Here is a 17,698-nt window from a genome sequence, read left to right as displayed (position 1 = left end):
AAGTAAGAAAAGTAGCCAGGCTTGCTAACAAAAACACCAAAATGCCCCCCCCCCAAAACAAAACCCTTTATTCTCTTTGTCTGCCATCTTTACCTGGATATTTCAAGGCACTGTTCCTCTGATTTCATGACATGTTAACCATCCGGGGTGAAAATCTCGCTCCCATTTCAAGTTTTGTGTTCAGGTTGGGTAGTGGACAGACAAAAGAGGCTAGAGCTGGCAGTGGACACGGATGGGAATGAGATATTGCCCCCTTCTCCTTCCCACCCACCCACCCACCCCCCACTTTTCAAAATGCTGATCTGGCAAAGTGGATTCTGAGCGTATAGAGACCGGATCGTGTATTACTCACAGAGAAGCCCATGCAAGGGAGCCTCAAAGTCTACAGATTTTGGTCATGTGTCCATGATTAATGAAAGATAAAATGGACCTTATTCCAAAATCAGCTTTAAGAAAAGGCTCAGGTCCTGTGTTCCGTGCTATAGCGTTTTGGACAGTCAGAAAAGGCTATGTCGGGATTGTCACGTAGCACTTTCTATTTTTCCTGTATTTCTGGATTACAGGATAAGGCCACCCTAGTTTTGCTTGTCTCTCTATCCAGCAAACCTGCTTCTTACAGCATCCCTGAGGATACATTATAGAACGGGAGGGAAATTAACCAAGGCAGCCATCGTTGTGTCAAACTAAGCAGCAGCATCCACATAACTCCCATTCTTAGAAATTAAAAACAGGGAGCAGGTCTAGCTCAAGCAGTCCTTTATATAACTATCCAGGCAAATTGGGCAGTATTGGGAATAAAATGGGTAAAACAGAACAATCTAATTAGTCCTCTGATGAAAATGTGTTTGGTGCTGGGCTATTTATCTAACTTCTCCCAAGCCAGCCGTTTTCTTTGAGTACAGGGAATTTTCGACTTACAATCACAATTGGGATCAGAATTCCCATCGCTTCAGCAAGGCCCTAAAGGGTAATTTGTGCCTAATTTTATGACATTTTTTTTGGCCACCGTTTTTAAGTTAATCATATTAGTCATTAAGTGAATCTTTCCCCATTTATTTTGCTCGTCAGAAGCTGGCTGGGAAGGTTGCAAAGGGTGATCCCATGACCCCTGCCTGGACACTGCAACGTGCCAGTTGCCGAGTGCCTGAATTTTGATCATTGTGACTGTGGAGATGCTGTGATGATTGTATGTGCGAGGACCAGTTGTACGTCACCTTTCCCAATGAGATTGTAACTTCAAACAGTCATTAAACGAATGACTGTAAGTAGAGAACTACCTATAAACCACAACACATTACCAAACTATCAAATCTCCCGTTGGCTTAACACAGTGAGGATCCCTGTATTAATTCAGTTATACGTTTACTTGGGTTGGGAAAAGGGACATTTCCTACACCTTTATAGAGCTGACTTTCCCCCCAAAATCCTGGGAATCTTTTCCCCAGGATTAATTGTTAAATATTGGTTATGCTCCAACTCACCCTTTTCCAACCTAAACAACTTTAAAGATATATTTATTTATTTATTTTTCGCATTTATATACCACTCTATCTCCCTAGGGACTCAGGGTGGTTCACAGCCAAATAAAAATACATATAAATACACAATAAAACATCCATTAAAAAACTTATTACATAAGGCCGAATGATTAAAAATAGCAATACAAATAATAAAACCCCATTAAAACCAAATTCAAAATTTAAAATACTAATCCAGTCCTGCGCAAATAAATAGATGTGTCTTAAGCTCGCGGCGAAAGGTTCGAAGGTCAGGAAGTTGGCGGAGTCCTGGGGGAAGTTCGTTCCAGAGGGTGGGAGCCCCCACAGAGAAGGCCCTTCCCCTGGGCGTCGCCAGCCGGCACTGCCTAGCCGACGGCACCCTGAGGAGTCCCTCTCTGTGAGAGCGCACGGGTCGGTGAGAGGCATTCGGTAGCAGCAGACGGTCCCGTAAGTAACCCGGCCCTATGCCATATGGGCTTCAACTCCCACAATTTCCACCTCAGCGCTAGCTGGGGAATTCTGGGAGTCGAAGTCCACACAACTTAAAGCTATTGAGGCAGAGAAACTCTGCTGTAACATATTATTTCTAGGCCACGATTAGGATTTGCCTTCATTTTTGTCTTAAGAAACCGTTTCAAAGCCCAATAAAACATGTGTGCAACGTAAAGAGGGTGGATTGTTGAGAAAACGCATTTGGCACTCACGCCTGTAAGGATATGCATTTTGAGAGTACAAACTAATCAAGGAGGAGAAGAAAGAAGAAGGAAAGGAGAAGTTTCTACTAGACAAATTTCCAATGTGTGGGGTGGGGTGGGGGTGAGCTTTCCAAAGTCACAGATGCGCTGATAAAATCTTTTATCTCTTCCTGGCAAGAGGTGTTTATTTAAAAAGACATATATAAAACTAGAATGCTACTCACTAAGGAGACACAGACGAACAATACCCTGCAGTAAAAGCACTTGTCCTTTTGCTAAATCCCAGCAACTAAAACCTGAAAGAGAACCCTTCCTTTTGCCCTTAAATAAATCCAGTTGGAAAGTGTATATGCTGCTTTTTCAGAAAAGCTCCACGCTGCTTTTTACCACCTGCCCTCCTACCTCCGATTCAGTTGCAGACACAAAACCCTCAGCCGATAAAAGAAAAGACTGATCTGTACAGTAGCTATTTTTCTCACCATAAATTCTCAACCTATACAGGTCCAGCAGACAAGAGGTACTGTTCTCACACTCCACAAAAAAACACAAGGAACTTGGACATGCCTGGCCAAGAAGCGCACATCTATTGCAGCCCATGGGGTGGCCGTTTCAAAATGCTCACCCAACTGGGGTGTTTGTGGACAGTTTCTATGTCAATCTTCTGTTGCAATTCTCTCTGTCTTAGAGAAATCTGTGCAGAAAAAGTTACTTCAGTTAAGTACTTTGGTAAAAACAAACAAACCGCCCTGTTATTTTGCTGAATGCCACATTTGGGTTTAAGAAGTACAAGCTGAAACACTAAGTGAATGGATTGCATACAGCAAGCCGTCCTTTCTCAGACTAATTTGTCACACAGGATTTATTTATTTTATTTTATTTTATTTATTTATTTGTCCATCATATATAAGATAACAGGTAAACATAATTTGGATGCATGAAAAGAGTAAATAAAAAGGAATATTAGGACAGGGACGGTAGGTACGCTGGTGCGCTTATGCACGCCCCTTACAGGCCTCTTAGGAATGGGCTGAGGTCAATAGTAGACAGTCTTAGGTTAAAGTTTTGGGGGTTTTGGGATGAGACCACAGAGTCAGGTAGTGCATTCCAGGCATTGACAACTCTGTTGCTGAAGTGAAGTCGTATTTTCTGCAATCAAGTTTTACCTTGAGTAAACCTCACTGGGCAAGTAACTTGTCAATCGATGCTCCTTGGAGAACAGGCAAAACTTATATGTAACACGTATGTATGTTAGCCCCATTTCTCTTAACTTTCTAACAAACTTTGAAAATGTCCATCTCTCAATCCTGTGGATTTCATGGTGAGCCTGCAACATGGTTATATGAGGCTAAATGATGGTTGTTCTCTCATTATCTTGGGATTTTTTTACATTGCTATTCTTTATTTTTGTTGTTATTGACGTTTGAAGTTTTTATATAGTGATGGGGGGGTATTTTTACTACATTCTGTTTGTAAGCTGCCCAGAGTCACTTTTTGTGAGATATTTGTTAAATAACTAACATCCTTATATTGTACAGGCATTTGTTTCCCCAAAACATAAATTAGCAACTAAATTTTGAAGTTTCCAAATCTATAAATTTCTTTTTAAGGATGATTTTCCTTCCCACTCAAATTCTTCAATCTCCTGCTCTCCTAATATACTATGCTAGGGAAAGCTTGGCCAAAATTGTTGAAGACTTTAAGATGTGGAGATTCTAGAAAGAGTGCAGAGAAGAGCAACAAAGATAATTAGGGGACCGGAGGCTAAAACATATGAAGAATGGCTGCAGGAACTGGGTATGTCTAGTTTAATGAAAATAAGGACTAGGGGTGACATGATAGCAGTGTTCCGATATCTCAGGGGCTGCCACAAAGAAGAGGGAATCAAGCTATTCTCCAAAGCACCTGAGGGTAGGACAAGAAGCAATGGGTGGAAACTAATCAAGGAGAAAAGCAACTTAGAACTAAGGAGAAATTTCCTGACAATTAGAACAATTAATCAGGGGAACAACTGGCCTCCAGAAGTTGTGAATGCTCCAACACTGGACGCTTTTAAGAAGATGTTGGATAACCATTTGTCTGAAGTAGTGTAGGGTTTCCTGCCTAAGCAGGGGGTTGGACTAGACCTCCAAGGTCCCTTCCAACTCTGTTATTCTATTCTATTCTATTCTATTCTATTCTATTCTATTCTATTCTATTCTATTCTATTCTATTCTATTCTATTCTATTCTATTTTTATTTCAGAGCTATCAAGAGCTGAAGAAGCTTCTTGGATGAGAAGCAAAACGTCTTCAAAGAAAAAACAGAAAGCCCAGTTGCCTCTTGGAAAACCACCTTTGGGACAACTGTGACCCCAATGACCGAGCATCTCCAGAGACATTTAGCTATGCACTGTGGGATTGAACACCCTTCAAATGCTGTGGGAGCATGAACGCTATTTATTTATTTATAAAATTTCTATCCCATCCATCTCACTGATACAGCGACTCTAAGTGGCTTACAATACGATAAAAAGTAAAAAAAAAATGCTACTAAAAACAATTAAAATTAGAAGAATTAAATAGAAAAAGTGAAAACCAAAACGATGGGAGGCCAGGAGGTGGGGATCTTCTCCACCTAATTACACTACCTTGAAACATAGCCGGCCACTGTCAAGGACCCAGGCCAAGGAGCGCATGTGGGTGGGGGAGGGATCTCACCTCCAAAAGAAGAATATTTGAGGGTGGGGATCTTTTAGATCTTTAATGATTTAAAAGAGCATCTTTTCCCACTCTTATCGGTATGTTTGGGAGAATTGCTTTCTTTGTTGCATTCCAATAGCATCAGTGCTTTAGGCACCACACTGAGGAATGCCTCTGTTTATCATAGTTCACAGCCTTTAAAGCTTGCAAACCATATTTTTGTTATTAATGAATATGAGCATTAACGCACCAAACGGTAACATATGGCTTGTTTGCTTAGGAACCAATAAACAACAAATCTTCATCTGGCAAGAAATCTCCAGGTGACCGTAGTAACTATCTGTTATGACATCTGGTACAGCAGCTTGAAGAGTTGCAGTGCCTGACCTATACACTCATCAATCATTCCCTCTTCAGAGGATAGAATAGAATAGAATAGAATTTTTTATTGGCCAAGTGTGATTGGACACACAAGGAATTTGTCTTGGTGCATATGCTCTCAGTGTACATAAAAGAAAAGATACGTTCATCAAGGTACAACATTTACAACACAATTGATGGTCAATATATCAATATAAATCATAAGGATTGCCAGCAACAAGTTATAGTCATACAGTCATAAGTGGAAAGAGATTGGTGATGGGAACTATGAAACGATTAATAGTAGTGCAGATTCAGTAAATAGTCTGACAGTGTTGAGGGAATTATTTGTTTAGCAGAGTGATGGCCTTCGGGAAAAAACTGTTCTTGTGTCTAGTTGTTCTGGTGTGCAGTGCTCTATAGCGTCGTTTTGAGGGTAGGAGTTGAAACAGTTTATGTCCAGGATGCGAGGGATCTGCAAATATTTTCGCGGCCCTCTTCTTGATTCGTGCAGTATACAGGTCCTCAATGGAAGGCAGGATCAATTGTAAGCAGGCAATTGGGCCAGTTTTTTTTTTTTCCCATTTCCAGTTTGCTATAAACTTCTCGTTTCCTCTCTTAGTTACTGGTACGAGGAAAGCTCAAAGAGCAAGCACTGACAGTCCCATGGAGACGGAAGGGTTTTCAATTTGGATGTGAAAGAGCTGGTTGAACTGATAGATTAATACATGATTAATTGATAAATTCTACAATAATCCAGAGGCTTGTACTGCACGGTGCAAAGGATGGTTCACCGGAAGGTACTCTATCATGATAAACTAGAAAATTCACAAACAAGGTATCGAAAGAAGCAATGAGATCTGACAGATTGGAAAGTGATGCTCCACTTTTTCATCCAGTTAAGCACACCCCAGCCGCACAGCGCAAAAACTAACAAGCCACAGTGGTACCCTAATTAATTAATCCACTGAAGACTGCATCCCCAACATAGACGAGCTTACAAAATGTCAATTGTTAAGCTGAGAAACAGGAACTGATCCTGGAGGGCAATTTGGGTTTTTTTTTTGGTTTTTTGTTTTAAATTAGATTACAAGACAGTTTTAAATGAGCCCGGAAGACAGATTTAGAAAGGTCTTACTGCTTCTGCCATCTAAATTTATCTGGTTTCTCTTCAGATAAACGATTGTTAGAGGCTTTTCTCTAGGGCTCCCTTTTAAGTGTAAAAGCAGAATTGCAACTTACTAAAGTTGAGGAGTACAGTGGGATGTTGCAGTGTTTGACATTTGTCTGCAACTGCTTAAAGCAGCAGCACTTTTTTCCTGGAATCTGGTGGCTTCAGCTGCCTTGGGATCCTAAGAAAAGTTGCATTTGGCCTGGGGATCTATGGATGCAGGGAACCCATTAAATCAGGGGTCTCCAAACTTGGCAACTTAAGCTTGGCAGACTTCAACTCCCAAAATTCCCCAGCCAGCTTGGCTGAGGAATTCTGGGAGTTGAAGTCCGCCAAGCTTAAAGTTGCCAAGGTTGGAGACCCTTGCATTAAACAGTTGCTTTGAGTGTGAGTTTAGAACACCCTCTCCTCCTTTTGGTTATGATACAGTTTGTAACTACTTTTGTTACATTTTCATGATTTTGTTCTCATGACCTTGGTTGTCTAGCTTTGTGTTTAACTAGGTGTGCCGTCCAGAGTCACAAGTGTGAGATGGGCTATATCAATTCCACAAATTAATAAGAAGTTGCAGACAGGGGCAATGTCCGTGCTTGTTGTGCCTCGCTCGCCCCCCTTTCCGCAGCCGGGCCCCTCTCGTCTCCTGCCGGACGCTGATAATGCAGAAGAATGTCCTGGCATGCCTCCAGCCCCCAGTCCTGGCACCATGCCCGGACAGACCGAGCAAGATGAATGGCCTGACATGCCTCCAGCCCCCAGTCCTGGCACCATGCCGGGACAAACGGAGCAGCTGGACCCCTCCCCCACAGCATGTGAGCCTGGGGAGTGTGAAGCCAGTCACGAGCTGGAATTGCCGGCAGCTGGAGGCTGGAGGGACCCACGCTTCCGGAGAGTGGAGAGGCGACGTCAGCAAAAGGAAGGGAAGGGCAGGCCTGGATAAATGCTGAGTCATGGAGCCACACCCCATGGGCTATATAAAGGATCTGCTTTCTGGCATTCTTTGAGTCAGGCAAAGTCTAATTTGGATTGCTGAAGTCACATCCTGGTCTCCTGCCTGCCCTGAGAACTCTGACAGAACTTTGGCAAAGCTGCAGAGGCACGCTTGATATGGACTTCCCCGACCCGGCCGTCAGAGGAAGAGTGGGACACGACAGTGCTTCTGTGTGCGTCAGATTGTCTTTTGTCTTTGAATCCCAAGTACTGGAAAGTGCTAGAATTCAGGATCAAAGTCTCTCAAACTCAGTGGTGGGTTTCAACATTTTTCACTACAGGTTCTGTGGGTGTGGCTTGGTGGGCGTGGCATGACTTGGTGGGTGTGGCTTGGTAGGTGTGGCAGGTGAAGGATACTGCAAAATCTCCATTCCCTCCCCAATCCAGAGGAAGGTTATTCCAAAATCCCCATTTCCTTCCAATCAGCTGAGACTCAGGAGGCAGAGAATAGATGGGGGAAGGGCCAGTCAGAATTTTTACTACCGGTTCTCCGAACTACTCAAAATTTCCACTACCGGTTCTCCAGAACTGGTCAGAACCTGCTGAAACCCACCTCTGCTCAAACTCTTCTGGCATCTAAAACAGAAAATTGCAACCACGCCTTGTTCTGGGAGTTAAAAAAAATAAAACAAAAAAATAAAATGAGCAAACAACTTGAGGCCTCTCTTGCTTCTCGAATGCAGTTGCTTGAGGTGACTTCCTCACAAAAAGACCTGCACCTGACAAACAACATCCGTGAACAAAAAGAGCGCAGTGAAAAAGCAAATCCTCTTTGGCCTTAAAGGGAACTTGGAGAATTTCTGATTTCTGATCGATGCAGATTTCCATTCAAACAAGTCCTTTGTCTCTCTAACGTATCTAGGCTCATTCATAGGGCTGCTTGCTTGCTTTCACCTAATTCCTTCTGGACAACTTGTCCACGCAAATGTTTGAGTAGCCCTTGGTTTGCCTTCCTATGAGAAGAGAAATTGGAGGGTGTGAGGGGGGCTCCCTGGGTTTCGGCTGATTCCCAGTCAATGGTAGCAATTGCTAAGCGATGGAGAGGAGACGGGAAGGGAAGATGGAGTGGGGAGGAAAGAGGGCTCAGGAGAGCAAAGTATGGGTTTGCGCTGGGCTCTTCATTCCTTATTCATTGTAAAAGGGGGATCAATCCAACTAACTGGTCCAGAGAGATAAGGATTTCAGACAATCTGCCTAGGCTTGATAAGAGCAGCTCACATTGCAGAAAGATTATTTGTTAAGAATCTCCATGGAATAAAATACGCAGCCAAAGCCTTATCGCTGGAACTCATTATCCATTCACACACATGGTTGCCATCACCAATTTTGCTATAAACACATATCATCTGCTTGTAGCTGAACCTCACGAGGTAATATAGGAACTAACCTGCCTGTTTGTTGAGCAGAGGGAGGGAGACAAGACAGGAGGGGGGAGGGATAAAGCTTAGAATCATGCAGCTACAGCCTATTGTTTGAATCAGTCGTTCAAATTTAAGTAACTTCTTTGAAGAAAACCCCAAATTCTTGTTTACAGTTCACGAAGCTTCACAAGGGAGTGGATACCATCTGAAGGCTGTCTCAAAGATCTATCCTGCAGAGAAATCTCTAAAATAAGGGCAATCTGATAGTCTTCAATCATTTTTTAATCGATAAAGTAAATGTTGGGTGTAATCAAGGGTGAAATGCTCCCGGATCAGACCAGATTGTGCGATCCAGTAGCGATCGTGGCCGGTGGTTCAGCGATCCGGTAGCAATGGCGGAGCAAAGCTCTGTCCACCCGCTCGGGTTTCATTACTTCCTGGTTTTAACCAGGAAGTAATGCGTTTTTTACCTTCTGCACATGCGCAGATGGTTTTGCACATGCACAGAAGGTCTGTGCATGCATGTGACACGCACATGTGCACGAGCAAAGCGTGCACGCGTACGGTGTATGCATTTCCAAACCGGTAAGGAAGGTAAGTAGATTTCACCCCTGGGTGTAATGAACTAGATGGGTGGGAGTTAAAACCTAAAAGATTTGGAAAGAATCGGGTTGCCGTCCCTTGCACCATAGATGTATGGAATTATATAATTTGTATTTATTTATTAGCAAGAACGAGAAGGGTAGAGATGAGTGGCTCCACAGGGAAGTAAAATTGAGGATTTGCTGGAATGCCACAAAAGGTCAAGATCCATTTCTTCTCAGTGCTGCTGTTTTTATTTTGCGGAGAGAAGCTAAGGTATTAACAGATTAAGGAAGCCTATTGAAAGAAGTTTTAAAGAGTCACTTCCCCAAAATAACTTATCTTTAAGCCCTAGAGTAGCCATTAAAATAACTTAAGAAATTAAAACAGGAGGGTGTGATGAAAGAAAAAGAGCAATATGCAGGGGTGAAATGCTCCCAGATCGGATCGGATCGCGCGATCCGGTAGTGATGGCAGCAGGTGGTTTGGAGAACCGGTAGCAATAATCCCTGCCTCCCCCCCCCCACCCGCCCATGCCCAGCTCAGCCGCGCGATCATCAAAGGTTTCTGTTGTTTTTTTAAAGCATTTTTTCAGCCGAGTGGTGGCAGCGGTGGCCCCTTCCAAGTGCAGCGCACAAGACAAAGGTGGGCAAGGCTGCCGCGGTGCACCTGTTACTGCGGAGGCACTGTGATCGCTCAGCTAGGGCGGCTTCGGTGGGGGCTGCATTGGCCTCTCCGTCCATGCCATGTCCTGCTCTGACCAGCCGCACGAATATAAGTGTGGCAACCTGGTCTTCAGTAAGATGAAGGGCTACCCACACTGGCTCGGCCGGGTAAGCACCGCTGCCCATGTTGAAGGGATAGTGCCACGGGCTCCACGGTGGTGTGGATGGGCCAGGCCCTCTCCCCATGGAGGGGGCTGCTGCCCTCTGGAGGCTTCCACACCTCTTGCTCCGGTTCTTCGTTGGTGGGAAGTAGTACCACAAATGAGCCTCTTTCCCCTAGAGTGCCAGACTCTGTGGGCAGAGTTCTGAGAGTGGCGCCAGTGGTCAAAGAGAGCAGGCAGGTGGCTGGGTGGGTGGGAAGCTAGTGGGCTGCTTCAGAGCCCCAAGCCCCATAGAGATGGCACGGGAAGCACACAGGCTACGGTGGAAGGCGGCCTTTTCTGCAGCATCCCCTCCCCTCTTTGGATCACCCTGGGGGGGGGCTCTGCCTTTGCAGAAATGGGGCAGGTGCACGTACAGCAGCCCAGGGATGTCCGCTTACCCTCCCAGAGCACCACCACCACCCCTCTCAGCCCCAGCTCAACTTCTGCGTTTCCACCAAGGGCTTCCCGCTCACCCACTGGCTGGGCCAGGCTGGACACCGACCTCGGAAAGCAAGCAGGTATGGGGGACCACTGGGAAGGCAGCATGGAAGGCAGGCAAGCATGGCAGGGCTGCGGGGAATGGAGTAGGTTGCTACCCCTCTTCCCCGCAGCCCTGCCATGCTTGCCTGCCTTCCACGTGGCCTTCCGCTAGCCTGCCTTTGCAAGCTGGCCACATGAGCCAGGAAGGCCACGTGGAAGGCAGGGAAGCACGGCAGGACTGCAGGCTATGGACCAGTTTGGGGGTGTGGCCAGCCAGCAGTTGCTACTGGTTAAGCAAACCAGCCCCAATCTCCTCTACCAGGTTTCCCAAACCAGTCCAAACCAGTAGCATTTCACCCCTGGTCGAAATACAGCATTTTTTAGGTTAGGAAATTAACAAATATATGTTTGTCAAGAAGAATATAGGCATATTTTAATGAGGAGAAAGGACTCACTGGAGAAGAGCCTAATGCTGGAAAAGATTGAGGGCAAAAGAAGAAGGGGACGATAGAGAATGAGGTGGCTGGATGGAGTCACTGAAGCAGACGGCATGAGCTTAAATGGACTCCAGAGGATGGTAGAGGACAAGAAGGCCTGGAGGAATGTTGTCCATGGGGTCGCAATGGGTGGGACACAACTTCACAACTAACAACAACTTCAGTGGAAGGAAAGAGAAGAGGATGACCAGTAGCAAAGTGGATGGACTCTTCTACCATCAAGGGTGCATCAAGGAAGGCTGAAGGACCACCCTGGGGACAGACTATCCTGGGGAAAATCTCTCTGTGTGGTTGTTTAACACAGCAGACTTGAAACCCAACGATTCTCACTAAATCTCAGAAAACAACCAGTTCCACATTATTAGATGCTGTCCTGTGTTAAGTTATATGAATGTTTCCCAGTAACAACGATATTAGCTGCCTGGCTGCAAGCTTTTGTTCTTTTCATGCTTTTCAAAGATTCCCTAAAGAGAATGATAATTGGGCTGCAAAGGAAAAGGAATTCCCCGGGAAACCTGGCATTGTAGATCTGATCTGCTGTGGACTCAGACATCCAACCTGCTGGCAGCAATCCTTGGAAGCAATAGTGCAGACTGGACTTTTGTTTTTTTAGGGCTCCCTTTTATGAGGGTCTCCAATGTTTGCTCAGGACTCCCTGAACCTGGCAGCTGGAGGACGCCGCCGTTACCAACACACGGGACAAAGCGCACAATTGAGGCTGATTAGAAGCCTCAGAAATGTAAACAGGGAAGCTTTTCATCCCAGAAGAAACTGCTCAAGAAACAGGGAGGAAATACGGAAGCTTTTCATACAAGCTCCAGGAATGGGAAGAGATGCTGACGGACAGCATCCCGCTAAATGGGGTGCGGTGTTGGTTTGAGATGAGTGGCTACAAAAGTCAAACGGAGCTTGATGGAACCGGCACTGACTCTTCAGCGACCTCGACTTCCCAGGCTGCTTGAAAGGCCAAACACCGCATTAATTAGCTAATTTAGAGGGAAGAGAGACAGGCTGTTTCTGAAGCAAGCGTGAGAGCGGGGAAAGAAGTTAATAGGGCTGGGGCAAGTGCCACTTAAAGCGTCATTATGGAAGCAGAAAGAGGGAGCTGGAGGGTGGAGGGGAACATGCTTAGGAAAAAGACTCTTCAGTTTAATTACCAGAGAAAGAGAGAGGAGCTACTATCTTTTGATTTTATAGTGTCTGCAACCAGGTACCAACCAATGATTCCAGTTACGCTGTCAGAAAGATCAAGACTGTGGCCATCGTAGTGTGTGGCTTCCCCTCTAGCTTTCCCGAGTAGCATCTTAAGATGCTTAAGGATAGTTTTATCCCTTGTCAATGGCATCCATATTTTTTCCACTCTGGCCAATTGCTTGCCAAGCAAGGCAACATTTTCTCAGTAGGTGTAAGCTCAGGTAGGATGATTTACTCAAGCGGTGTATTTCTAGTGCCGATGAAGAAGGTTCAGCAAGTTATTTAATCCCTGAGAAAAAAAATTAATCAGATTGTTTCTCTTGTTCAGATCGCTTGCAATGAATGAAAGCTACGTTCTAAACCTGCTCTATTTCTCACAAACTGAATTAAAACTGAAGCCCTGCTGAGGTCTTTGTGCTGGGCGGAGGAGAGGTTCACTGACTTTAAGATATGGTTGCAGATACCGTACTAGTTTTCATCATACTATGTGACCCATGGTCAAGATAACCAGGACGCAGAAGACAATCGCAAACTTGCATAGTTTGAATCTTCAATCTAAAAATTCCCTTAAGTCGAGATCAGCTCCTGATGACTATCTGGATCAGTGTTTCTCAACCTTGGCAGCTTGAAGATGTGTGGATATGCTGGTTGGGGAATTCTGGAAGTTGAAGTTCACACATCTTGACGTTGCCAGGGTTGAGAAATACTGACCGGGACGGATCAATTATTTTTCATGAGAGCAATACAAAAGTGATTTGCCAATGTCTTCTTCCAGAAGTTTCTTTCTCTTCCTCACTCCTGTAATTTCTTCTTGGTTCCTCCTCCTCCTCCTCCTCCTCCTCCTCCTCCTCCTCCTCCTCCTCCTCCTCCTCCTCCTCCTCCTCCTTCTCCTCGAACTGGTCTTTTATCATTTCAGGATCAGCCAAGATTAGATAGGAAATTTAAAATCAAAATAATACATTCTGGGGGATTTTTTCTCAACCTCGGCAATTTGAAGATGCGTGAACTCCAATTCCCCAGCCAATTCCCAGAATTCCTCATTGCTTTCTGGGGAATTCTGGGAGTTGAAGTCCATACATCTTCAAGCTGTCGAGGTTGAGAAACAGCACTGCAGGGTATAAATTTTTGAAGGAGAAAAAATCCCATGTGAATTTCACAAATGTAGTTGTGATTAGTTAAATTTTCTTTCCTGTCTTGAGAAAATATATCAAATCAAAATATGTATTCTTAGTTACATCTAGGCAACTAGATGTAACTAGTAAAAAGGTTACTGTACCAAATTACTTGCTTTGCCTAATCATTAATTTTGTGCCAGTATCAAATATTAAATCAGCTTTCTCCAACTGGTGGTGTCCATGTGTTTGACTATGACTTCCATAATTTTCAGTCAGCATTGGAAAGATGGTATTTATAATCAAACACATCTGAAAGAGACTAGATGTATTTGAGGAAGACAATATGTTACAAGCAGATCAATGGGATAAATTTATAGAGGAAGAATCCCTTGTTTCTCCCAATAAAATTACAAAGCACCAAAGAAATTGCAAACCACCAGTATTAGGAGAGCTTAGAGTTTTAAAGCTGTAACACATTGTTTCCAAAACCATCTTGTTCAAAATTCCAGAGGATTCCCCAACCATTTAGAATAGATTTTCAGCAGGACATGACATTAGAAGTAAAGAGGGAAATCTAAGATTCATCACCTTGTCTTCTATTACTGTAAATATTCAACTGCAGGCCTAGAGAGCTGTGGTGACACAGTGGTTAAAATGCAGTATTGCAGGCTAATTCTGCCGAGTGCCAGCAATTCAAGACCCACCAGCTCAAGGTTGACTCAGCCTTCCATCCTTCTGAGGTCAGTAAAATAAGGATCCAGATTGTTGGGGGCAATATGCTGACTCTGTAAACCACTTAGAGAGGGCTGTAAAGCACAATGAAGCGGTATATAAATCTAAGTGCCATTGCTATTGCTAAGGCACCTGTGGTCCTTCTGAATGTTACTTTCCAGCATCCCACACCAGTGGTTATGTCAGCTGTAAAGCTAGAAACTCTAATTCAGCAAGCAAAATCTGGAAAGCAATAGGTTCACAATTTCTACTTTATTGGATTAGTCTTTTGTAGACAAGCTTTTATAGCATTCTGGGAATTCTTAACACATTCAGAGGATGTGCAATTGAGAGTAGCTGAGCTAATTTTTTGAACATACTAGTGAAATGAAATAAGTTATGAAAATAATCCAGATTTTACAGAAAGCAAATAAAAGACTAAACACAGAAATTATCTCCATTTCTATTAGAAGTCTGTGAAACTGAGAAATTTTAAAAGGCCATTCTGTAAAGTTTGAGTAAAAGCCAGCAACTTATGTATATTAACAGAAGAAGAAAATACGCTTCAGTCTAGGGAATGTATGTTTTTTCGTTTTTGAAAACACAAAGCTACTATTCCAGGATATTCTAAGCTTCATTGCTTACACCTTAGGGACTTCTTGGTCACAATTAGTTCCCGTTCACAGGAGGAAAGCAATGATTTCAAATCAAGTGAAAATATGAAGCTATGGTTTAATGTTGGCTTTTGTATTCTAGGTTCTTTGGAGATCATTTACAATAGTATTCCATTCAATTACAACAGGAAGCTGTGGGGAACTGCAATTTCCAGCTTGTTCACACAGAGATAAGCAAAGAGATTGCCTGCAGATGTAATAAACTCATAAGAATATATGAGATCAACCTAAATAGCCCAGCAGTGGCAAACTAGATGCATACGGGAAGTTCACAACTAAACGGAGATAACAGCTTCTGCCATTTCTGCTCTCCAACAACAGATACTTAAAGTATGTGATCTCAGAAGCACCATACAGCCCTTGGAATTAGTCCGATATCCAGATACTTGAAAAATTTCTCCAATCCACTTTTAAAACAATCTAAATTGACAAAATATTACACAACTTAATCGTGTTTTACAAAGAAAATCCTTATCAGTGCTGACTCTCCCTGCATTTAGAATCGATGGTTGACGAAGTATAGAGAGGGAAGAAAAAAAAATTTTTTTAACCCCAAACTTGAGCCATGCTCCCTGTATTTTCATATTTATAGGTGTGCCTCCATATCTGCTTTTGCTTTAAATTATAAAATCCTGAATGCTATAGTTCTCCTCAAAGGAGAGTTCCATTTTGGCACCTTTTCCACATCTACAGCAGGGTGTGCTAATTTGATTTCCCCCCCCAAATGTTATTATGCCATATGTACTATACAGGTAGTCCTCACCATATAACAGTTTATTTAGTGACCTTTTGAAGTTACAACAGCGCTGAAAAAAGTGACATGACTATTTTTCACACTTGTACCATCCCCATGGTCATGTGATTTACATTCAAATGCTTGACAACTAGTCCATATTTATGACGGTTGCTGTATCCCGGGGTCATGTGATCCCCTTTTGTGACCTCCTGTCAAGCAAAGTCAATGGGGAAAGCCAGATTAATTTAACAATGATGTTACTAATTTGCAGTGATTCACTTAACCAATGTGGCAAGAAGTCATAAAATGGGGCAAAATTCACTTAACAAATTTCTCACTTAGCAACATAAATTTTGGGCTTGATTGTGGCCATAAGTCAAGGACTATCTGTATTGGCAATTTTATTTTTAATTTCTCTTACGATGATTCTACATGAATTATCAGGCCAATCTAGCTACATCACAGGTAACATTTCCATTATGTTATCTTCCAAGACACCAAAATATGTTTCCTGAGCAGTCAAGGTGGCTCAGGTTTCATTAAGGCATATATGAATTGTCTTTCTGGTTGTTTTTCTTTTTGCACCAAAACTGTATCACTTTGCAATTGCACTTCCAGCTATCAGGTCTAAATCAAGATTTTGCCTATTCATAGTAGCTATTACAGTGGTGGGTTTCAATTTTTTTTACTACTGGTTCTGTGGGTGTGGCTTGGTGGGCGTGGCAGGGGAAGGATACTATAAAATCTCCATTCCCTTCCCACTCCAGGGGAAGGTTACTGCAAAATCCCCATTTCCTCCCGATCAGCTAGGACTCAGGAGGCAGAGAATAGATGGGGGGGCAGAGCCAGTTAGAGGTGGTATTTACCGGTTCTCCAGAATTTCCACTACCGGTTCTCCAGAACTCGTCAGAACCTGCTGAAACCCACCTCTGAGCTATTACCCTGCATGGGTAAATAGCAGCTTTTCCAATAAGAGAACCTTAAAATTCAAGTGTAACATTTCGTACAAACTATCCATTATAAATATATTAATCTAATAAACATCAGCCTCTTTGATAACTCTCAGTAAATGCAATATTTTTGTTTTCAGACGTTTATTGAAAAGAAACATTTGGTAGGCGCTACCCTGATTTTTAAAAAGTCCCAGATTGGTTTTAACTAACAAAGAGTAAACCGATTGAACAGTAAGTCAGAAGTATACACCGGCAATTACAGCAAGGACTTTGAAATTATGACTTTGGAATCTTGACCACAATCCAGCTAGGACAGTTAAAATTTGTATACAAAGTTTTGGAAGAGCACTTCAACTGAAATATCCTTGGGAGGCTTAGCATGGTACAGCCTTGTTCATTTTGACTTTCTGCACCTGAAAAAGTCCACTTGACTGGAGGCCTCATCCTCCATCAAGGTTTAAGTGATATCCTGACCAAGTGTTCTAGAGCTAGCTGAGGAATTCTAGGAGTTGAAGTCCACAAGTCTTTTTTTTTTTTTAATTTGAATTTATATCCCGCCCTTCTCCGAAGACTCAGGGCGGCTTACATTGTGTTAAGCAATAGTCTTCATCCATTTGTATATTATATACAAAGTCAACTTTTATTGCCCCCAACAATCTGGGTCCTCATTTTACCTACCTTATAAAGGATGGAAGACTGAGTCAACCTTGGGCCTGGTGGGACTTGAACTTGCAGTAATTGCAAGCAGCTGTGTTAATAACAGACTGCATTAGTCTGTTGAGCCACCAGAGGCCCCTAAAGTCTTAAAGTTGTCAAGTTTGATCTAGAGATTATCTTCCCGCTGTTTCACTGGGGTTGAAACACAACTAAAATTACTATTCATGGCAGGTTGAGGGAAATTGAAGAAAGTAAAGAGAATGGATAAAATGGATGAAATGATCAGAGATAACTGAAAAGTCCAGACAAAACTTTGAGATTGCGACTAGTGATTGGTCAAAATGAAGGACATTTGCCCATATGATAAATCAGGGCCAGACTTGATTCAATAACTTGATTTAACTAATATTTAAGAAGACTCTACCTAGTACAAAACAGGAAACACATTTGTCAATTTGTTAGATTTATCTGTAATAAGTT

General features: G+C 43.0%; 1 protein-coding gene across 1 annotated transcript in view; it reads right to left on the bottom strand.

Annotated features, from left to right (window-relative positions):
* The window catches only part of FKTN (fukutin), a 60,729-nt gene that overhangs the window by 19,224 nt on the left and 23,807 nt on the right, over nucleotides 1-17,698 (bottom strand). The gene's annotated exons all lie outside the window — the stretch shown is intronic.

Source organism: Ahaetulla prasina, chromosome 2 (genome assembly GCF_028640845.1).
Source record: "Ahaetulla prasina isolate Xishuangbanna chromosome 2, ASM2864084v1, whole genome shotgun sequence".
NCBI lineage: Eukaryota > Metazoa > Chordata > Lepidosauria > Squamata > Colubridae > Ahaetulla > Ahaetulla prasina.
This window is presented reverse-complemented; position numbering and strand designations above follow the sequence as displayed.